Source organism: Cibotium barometz, chromosome 18, assembly GCF_041138505.1.
Source record: "Cibotium barometz isolate CiBa-2024 chromosome 18, ASM4113850v1, whole genome shotgun sequence".
Lineage (NCBI taxonomy): Eukaryota > Viridiplantae > Streptophyta > Polypodiopsida > Cyatheales > Cibotiaceae > Cibotium > Cibotium barometz.
In genome coordinates this window covers 10,123,430-10,132,092 of record NC_141063.1, presented here as the reverse complement: position 1 = coordinate 10,132,092, position 8,663 = coordinate 10,123,430, and the positions used below count along the sequence as shown (strand labels likewise).

Sequence of the window (8,663 nt, the reverse complement as noted above, 5' to 3'; positions counted from 1 at the left end):
AATATGGTTGCATGCCACATAAGACTTTTTCTCTTGTACACATTTCTGAAAATCTGGGCATGTACACCAAGGTTGAGACTGTATATGTACTTCATAAGACTTCCTATCTAGTCCGTTTTCTTCTATCTTATATATCTCATACTCATACTAATTAACAACCTTTTTCAATCAGTACTACTCAGTACATTATTAATCCGAAATCTATTCTCTTTTCTACTTTTCTTGAAATGCATGTTCACCATTTCATGTAAACTCCACTTCTCCCAATTGATTCCATGCCCATCTTGTTGAATTCATTTGCAGGAAGGAGTCTTTGATGCAACACTCGCAATACCTTCCCACGTGCCTTCATCTATGATGTTTGATGTTTCCATCCCAAGATGCGTAACATTTCAAGAGCTATGCTATTTCTTGTGCATAACCTAAATCTAGCATTGACCAATGTATTTACCTCTTCCTGAGTCAATTTTGTGTCCTCCTCAATGGGACAAATAGCTGCACCACCACACAACATGGATATCTTTCATCCTCCAAAGCAGCTTTCCTCCAAAGCAGCTTTCCCTTAAACTGACAAATGCAGCCAAGTTGATGACAAATGTGATGTCCACAATCTCCTATAGATTTTTCCTTCAAATGCATGTGAGAAAGCACCTGCCATTGATGAGAATCCTCCTCTAAAAGCTCTAATTAAAACCTCTCATTGAGAACATCCTTGACCAATTCCTCTCAAGATCCAGAAGCTGCAGAATCTGCTCAAATGAATCTACTCAAATGGATGAATCAGCAAAGATTCTGACCATCCACAATCGTGTCAACCACATGGAATGTTGGAAACAAAAATTTTGCAACCTTGGGTCAAACTAACACAAATCTAACTTCCCCGAATTTGGATAAGTCCAAATGCCACTTCCTTATCCAAACAATCACCACATCGAGAGAATGCTGAGAAAGAAAAACATATTCTAGCGAATCCTACACTATAATAGCAACTGTAGATCTAGTACTGTTGTGAGAGTGTTAACAGATAGAGAATCACAAGGGAAGGCTTATGCAAACACAAACAGACACATAAGTATCTACTCCAATCAAATGTGCATCCCCAAGAAATCAAGTTCAATAAACAAACAAAACAATGTACGACGACTCCCTCAGATATACAAAATGCTCAACAAACGACAAATGCAGCCAAGTTGATGACAAATGTGATGTCCACAATCTCCTATAGATTTTTCCTTCAAATGCATGCTTGGCCCTTGCTCTGGCTGCTCGATTGCTATGTAAGGCTGAATATCTCGTGATTATTACATCTGAACTGCCCGCAGTTGAAAGATTGACAGGCATCTCCTTGACCCAATTTGTATCTGCCTCAACATCCCTCTTTCCATTGAACTTGGGGGGCCACTCCTCATGTTGCATGTGAGAGGAGGTTGGGATCCCTACCACCCTAGTCATGCAGGCAACATACATGGGACAAACTAACACAAAATCGAACTTTCTTCAAACCCGGATGTGCTCTGTTGACTCTACGGGCTGCTTCCCTAGCCAAACAATCAACACACACACACACACACACACACACATGGAATGGCGGGAACTTGCTAGGGTTTAAGCAATTGTAGACCAACAGAGTCTAAAGAGAGAATGGCAATGGAAGACTTACGCAAACACACACACACACACACACAAGTATCTCCTCCAATATGGTGTCAAGCCAAGCTCAAGTTTACAACACACAATTTCAACGAGTGTATGGGTAAAAAAATGATCAACAAACAGAGAGATGCCCCATGCTCATGTCCTTTGATTCCCTCGCAATTTCAATTTCGCCTTCAGCTGCAGGCTTGGCCCTTGCTCTGACTGCTGCTTCCCCCATATGACAGTGTGTGCCATCCACCTCCTGATATTGAGAAGCTTCAAATGAGTGGAGAGATCTCACAGCCAATGAAGTGTGGGGCTAACTAACTAAGCAAGAAGGAGAACCTGGGGGGGGACCAGGGATGAATCTGCCATGTGTGGTTGTGGTGGAAACCGATGATCCAAAGCCTCCTCCTTTACCCTGTAAGGAGAGCAAGAGAGGAATGTCAGGAAGAGAGAACACCATCCGGGGCAAAATCAAGAGCAGCAATGGTTCAGAACAAAGGTCCATGGAGTCCCCTGCGCAGTCCAGTGCTGCTAGCCGAGGTGGCTGTCCGTAACTGGCAGTAGGCAGATATGAGCAGGTAGGAAGTGTAAGATCACAGAACTCTAGACTAGAAAGGCAGAGGGCTATTCATTCATGCACACTGGCTCCTCCAGATCCCATGACGGATGCGTAATCCAACAGTGCTGGGGCTGGGGCTCATGTCGCCTTTTGCCTCAACGACAGCAGCAGCATGGAAAGGGTGGTCTGTCTCCTTCTCCGTCGTGTAGGGTATGCAAACAGCTGGTCTGTCTCCTTCTCCGTCGTGTAGGGTATGCAAACACAGCCGGTAGCCCAAATGAAATCATCAGAGCCCCGCCATGGCCTGCGGGCGCCGCGAGGTTTCGTGGTTTGGAGTTTGGTTTTGGGTGGGGGCCGCGCGAACGCGAGCCCCCGCTACCACAAATTATGACGTGCACTCTCCCCGTTGGGGAGATGCTAGGGTGCAGCCCGTCCGGCAGTGCAATGGAGAGGCCGACCCTAGGCCATCGGCCTTCCTAATCACCGATTGACCCCGCCCAGGTAAGTATACCGTCCAGCCGCGCGTGGGCGCTCTTTAGTAGGCGCCTCTCAACCAGCCACGCCAACCTATTATGGGACCTTTCCCACGACACGCGTCTGGACCACCCTCAAAAAGAGTCGTAGGCTTGGAATAAGCTAAGCTCTCTCTACTACAAGTATCTACACTTCCATACTCTACTACATGGTGTAGGTAATCACCTGTACTGCTGTTATATGAGCCTCAAAGAGTACACTGCCTTTTATAGGCTTATCTTCTTTCACACATCACGTACTCTCCCTGGGGCAGTGACACAAGGCCACATCACCGCTTATCTCATCACAGTCACACATAAAAACGGCCTCGCGTCCACAGTCATCGATTTTTTCTTCATCCTCGCGGCGGCCATCAACCCTTACACAACACGAGAGAACGCATGCAGCATCATGTTCATCATGTCACGGCCTCGTGGAAGCTACGAAGCCCCAAAAAGAGGACCACCCATGGGCAAAGTTATGTGTGCAGAGGGCTCTCTGCTAAATCTTTGTGCTGCTCAAGAAACCCTTCTTTGCACGGCGAGGGCAGAGAGGCAGCAAACTCGGGCAAGAAACCCTTTACTCGCACCACCCAAGTTTGGCGGCAAAATTGGTGGGTGGCATCGTCGTTGGGCTGAGTGGACTCTCTGCACCACTAGCAGCACCGCTCAAAATTGGTGGCAGCCCATGGCGGATCTAGGCAAGCAACACCTAGTGGCTCCCCCAGTTTTGAATCAGCGGGGCGGGCAATAACCTCTGGTGGTCACTAGCAATGAGCTAGCGGGGCAGCAATTTGAAAGCCTAGCTTTGATACCGTTCACGGCGGGGAGATTAGGGGCAAGCAACTAATCATCCTTTATCCACTAAACTCAAGACTTTGTTATTATATGTCACTACACTAGTAGCCTACCAAGAGTAGCTCAACCTCATCCTATTCTTCAATCTACAATGTGCTATTTTTGTGTGTCTAGCTTCTTCTGGTGGGATTCTAACTTCACCTCTACGGTCTTGCAATTAGTTCTCCCTAGATTCCAAGTAGAAAGCTACTCATTGTGAGCCGCGCACCACAAAAGCAACTAACGTGATTGTTAGCTAGCATTTGTGAGGTTATAGCAACAATAAATATTTATGAGGGCTTTCCTTGAACTTTGCTCGTTAGGCGACTTGTAAAGCTTCCATTAGGCACTCTTGCCAGTGGTGGAGGCTTTTCTACTTACATCGGAGTAGCAGGTGGAAACCCAAAGCATGTTATGTCCATTGTCAAAGAATAGGCACATTAGGACGAGCTTCTACTCCTACTTACATTGAAGTAGAAGCTGGAAACCCAAAGGGCATGTTCTCTCACATCACATACAATGGGACAATGACACATCACATACACTGGGATAATGACACATGGCTAAACATATGACATCACTGCTTATCACACTCACTCATAAAACGGCTATAAGATCTCATTCACACACATAAACACACTAAGTTATCTAAGGGCTGTTTCACATACGCATAAGACTCCGAATACCCAACAAACCCCCTTCAGAGCAATGGGGGTAAGACCCGACATGCAAAAAAAGTAGCTACCTTCTAGTTTCATCACATGTTGCAAGGGAGCGATCTAGCCATTCGTAACTCCTGTGCCATGCCAATCCTCCAATCAACAAAGTGACCGAAGCAGCAAGTCTAGCTCTTCGTCACACCCGTCCCCCCCCCAAGCTCCTAACACGGATCAAAGATAACATGGAGCCTTTTATAAGTGAAGGCAGTACAAACACATAAAGGGAAAAAACACACATGATTATTTAACTCAGATTTCATGGAGACTCCCCATGTAGAGAACCCGCGATACACAAACACATAAAAACAAGTGGAATGCCTAGCCATAGTCTTCCTCACCGGGGGAGACTTGTGCTTGCTGCAACTAACAGCCCAAGAAAACCTCCTTTGCAGATAGCACACTAAATGTCCTCACACTCAAAGCTGTTCATATTGAGTTGGCTCGTGGTGGGCATGGCTTCTACAACAGCTCTCTAGATGCAGGCAAGGATCTAGTCACATTGTCTTCACTTTCTAAAAACCCTAAGATGAAAGCTTTAAGGCCTGTGTCAGGGTAGAGATATCTCACACCAAAAGCCTAGCTTCTAGTGTGCAGGCCAAAGTCATCATCTTTATCTGCAATATCACCCACTATCTTTAGACATCTTCAATATCACCCATTGTTTCTAGACATCTTCATCTTCAATATCACCCATCGTCTCCAGACAAAAACTCTTGTAGCTTACATGTAGTCATTAGATTTTCTTCATCATCATGACGAATCGACTCTTATATCAGATACGGCATATTCATCATGTGATGCGTGCGGTTGGCAGCACTAAGCGTCTGGACCACCCTCAAAAAGAGTCGTAGGCTTGGAATAAGCTAAGCTCTCTCTACTACAAGTATCTTGTGGACATGCATGGGGGAAAAGACACACATCACACTTCCACACTCTACTACATGGTGTAGGCAATCACCTGTACTGCTGTTATATGAGCCTCAAAGAGTACACTGCCTTTTATAGGCTTATCTTCTTTCACACATCACGTACCCTCCCTGGGGCAGTGACACAAGGCCACATCACCGCTTATCACACTCACACATAAAAACGGCCTCGCGTCCACAGTCATCGATTTTTTCTTCATCATCGCGGCCATCAACCCTTACACAACACAAGAGAACACATGCAGCATCATGTTCATCATGTCATGGCCTCATGGAAGCTACGAAGCCCTTCGCCTCCTCTTCCAAAGTCAGCTCCAAAGCTAAGGCCATCACCACAAAAAGAGGACCACCCATGGGCAAAGTTATGGGTACAGAGGGCTCTCTGCTAAATCTTTGTGCTGCTCAAGAAACCCTTCTTTGCACAACGAGGGCAGAGAGGCGGGAAACTCGGGCAAGAAACCCTTTACTCGCACCACCCAAGTTTGGCGGCAAAATTGGTGGGTGGCACCGTCGTTGGGCTGAGTGGACCCTTTGCACTAGCAGCACCGCTCAAAATTGGTGGCGGCCCATGGCGGATCTAGGCAAGCAACACCTAGTGGCTCTCCCGGTTTTGAATCAACGGGGCGGGCAATAACCTCTGGTGTCACTAGCAATAAGCTAGCGGGGCAGCAATTTGGAAGCGGGTCCTGTTATTTCTAGTTGGTGCATGTTGTACCCTGGCGCCCTATGGTAGAGTATAGAGATATGTTGCACCAAGCATGCCTTATTTGGGTTAAGGTTATAGACTTTTCATCAACTATGTGGGAATTGTTACCGTTGGCCATGCAGACTACTGGGGAGGTGTTGGTGGAGCCCAGAATGTGGTACTTCTTTCATGTTTCTTAAGGCTCAAAGAGATAATGTTCAGAAGGCTATGGCTGTTTATCATACTTTTGGTCTTGCATATGTAAAAATCTGCTCTGATAAGCTCTACCAAGATAAATTTGCTTGGTTTTGGATGGAATGGGTAAGTCGTCATACAAAGGATATGCATCACATGCCACTTGGGTTATCCGATTGGAGTTAGTGTTGATTCAGAGGCTTTGTTGGCATGAATTTCTGCAAGGAAAAATGAAAAGTTTGTGCATTGGAAATCTCAAGGTTGGCCTATGTATGTTTGGCTCAAAGTGACACAATCCATTATGGTTAGCATGATATCTTTTTTCTTGCCTTTCTTGCCATGTATGAGCAAAGCTTTGCATCAGAAACAAAAGCCAATTAGATTTATACTATGGAAAAGAGCAGGAAATAAGCCAAGACAGATGTGGATTTCTTAGGAACACAAAGAGGAGTGGAAGGTCGGCCCTATTAGATGTCAAATTACATATGGTCACTAGGAGATGGCCTTTACTGCAAGATATGTGTGTATTTCATCAGCCATGGGTGGTAATGGCTAAGGCCCTCCTAGAGGAGGTTGCACTTGTGCATGGTAATACCAGGATTGATGGTACATGATGGGATGTAGTGAATGGTTCCCAACAGGTTTGAGTGGTGGCTTCACCTATCCTTTCTCATTTAATGATCTCATGGAAGGAGGTGTTGACACACACTAAATGGAAGCCTTCAGATTAGCGGATGCAGTTGAATTCTATGGTAGGTGAGGTGTGGCTACTTCACAACTTCTGGAGTTGCTTGACAAACTTGTTAAGTGGCCAAAATTCAATAGAATGGCTCGATTGGGACTAGTGAGAATCATGGATGCCTTGTTACCACATTGAGGCCGCTTATTTTCTTTTTAGAAAATTCATCAATATTTTCGGGTTCCATGTGGATATGTACAATTATGGGAGAAGGTGAGGGCAAGCCTTACACCATTTGATGATATTCCTTAGTTGGAGGATCAACAACCTTGGTTAGATTGGGCATTTAGAAAGCCTTAGGACATTGTCAGCATATAACAAATCAAGTGTACCATATGATGGTGGAAGATAAGCGCTGGATCACTAAGAAGGCTAATCAGGTGTGGACTATCAGGCAAAGTAGGGCCTGGTGGAAGGAAGTAATCTTATAGAGTTGGTAGTCTAAGATTCCATATCAAGGGAAGGTGTTCCTCTGGTGCATGCTAGTTGGAGGCCTACCATTAGAGAACCAGTTGCTGCGAAAGCGACGGATTGCTTCTGGTAATTGTGTGTTTTGTACTACATGCTTGGAAACATGCTCGCTTCTTTTCATTTCATGTATGGTAGAAAACAAGGTGTGGGATTTCCTTTCTCGTGTAAGGATTTTGTCGACAAATTGGCTCGTAAAGATTAAAGACTGGATTTTTGGCACGATTCTGAATGGGTCGGATAACCCAAAACATTCGATTTTCTTTCCTTTTTTCAAGTGGATAGGTTTGTGGCATATGTGGTAACTAGGAATGACTTCATATTTGTTGCAAAAGTGGGTATTACAGCTCACATAGGTCATATCAAAGGGCTACTATTGTAGCAAGTCTCTTCCTTGCGGTTAGCTCATTTGGTGGAGAATGACACGGCTATAATTGGATGAGGGTACTCCGAGCTACACCTGTGGTTCGTAGTAATTAGTGAGGGAAAGCTAGTACATCACATTGTGGCCATGTGGCCATTTGCAAAGTAATTCTAGTAATATATCTTCTAGTACGAGAGAGAGAGAGAGAGAGAGAGAGAGAGAGAGTTATTGCACGACTTAATAATATCTTCTATTGATTGATGTTATATGAGCTTCAAAGAGTATAGTGCCTTCTATAGGCTTAAAAGCTTTATCTGACGCATCACACACATTGGGGCAATCACACATGGCTAAACACATGACATCACTACTTACCACACTCACACATAAAACGGCTATAAAAGGTTGTTCACACACAACAACACACTAATCCATCTAAGGGCTATTTCACACACACATGAGGCTTCGAATACCCAAGAGCTATAAGCCAAGTCTATTATCCTTTGAAATCAAGACCTTGTTATATGTCACTACATTAGTAGCCAAGAGTAGCTTAACCTCATCCTATTCTTCAATCTACAATGTGCTCCTCAGGCCCTATTTTTGTGTGTGTGTAGCTTCTTCTGGTGAATTCTAGCTTCACATCTACGGTATTGCAATTAGTTCTGCCTCTTCTTGCTTCCCTCATCTTTCTATAAGAATGAATTTGGGGATCTATGTGGCATAAAAGATAATACGGGGGCCTAAGTAGTACAAGCATATAAAGGAAAAACACACACACTCAGATTTCAGGGAGGCTCCCTGCACAGAGAACCAATGACACACACACATAAACAACTAGAATGCCTAACCATAGTCTTCCTCAATCACTAAGGGTGACTTGCTACAGCTAATGGGCCAAGAAAACCTCCTTGTAGATAGCACACTGAATGTCTTGAGACTCAAAGCTATTCTTACTAAATTCTCTCATGGCGAGCTTGGCTTCTACAGTAGCTCTAGATACAGGTAAGGATCTAGT

General features: G+C 44.8%; 1 long non-coding RNA gene and 1 other non-coding gene across 2 annotated transcripts; both read right to left on the bottom strand.

Moving 5' to 3' along the window:
* Positions 1–1,112: 1,112 nt before the first annotated feature.
* Positions 1,113–2,672, bottom strand: LOC147628919 (uncharacterized). Its single transcript, XR_015267854.1, has 2 exons — positions 1,981–2,672; positions 1,113–1,897 (listed from the first exon to the last, which is right to left on the bottom strand). It is a non-coding gene; the product is annotated as an uncharacterized LOC147628919 (long non-coding RNA).
* Positions 2,548–2,709, bottom strand: LOC147628918 (U1 spliceosomal RNA). Its single transcript, XR_015268035.1, has one exon. It is a non-coding gene; the product is annotated as a U1 spliceosomal RNA (small nuclear RNA).
* Between the last annotated feature and the right edge of the window lie 5,954 nt (positions 2,710–8,663).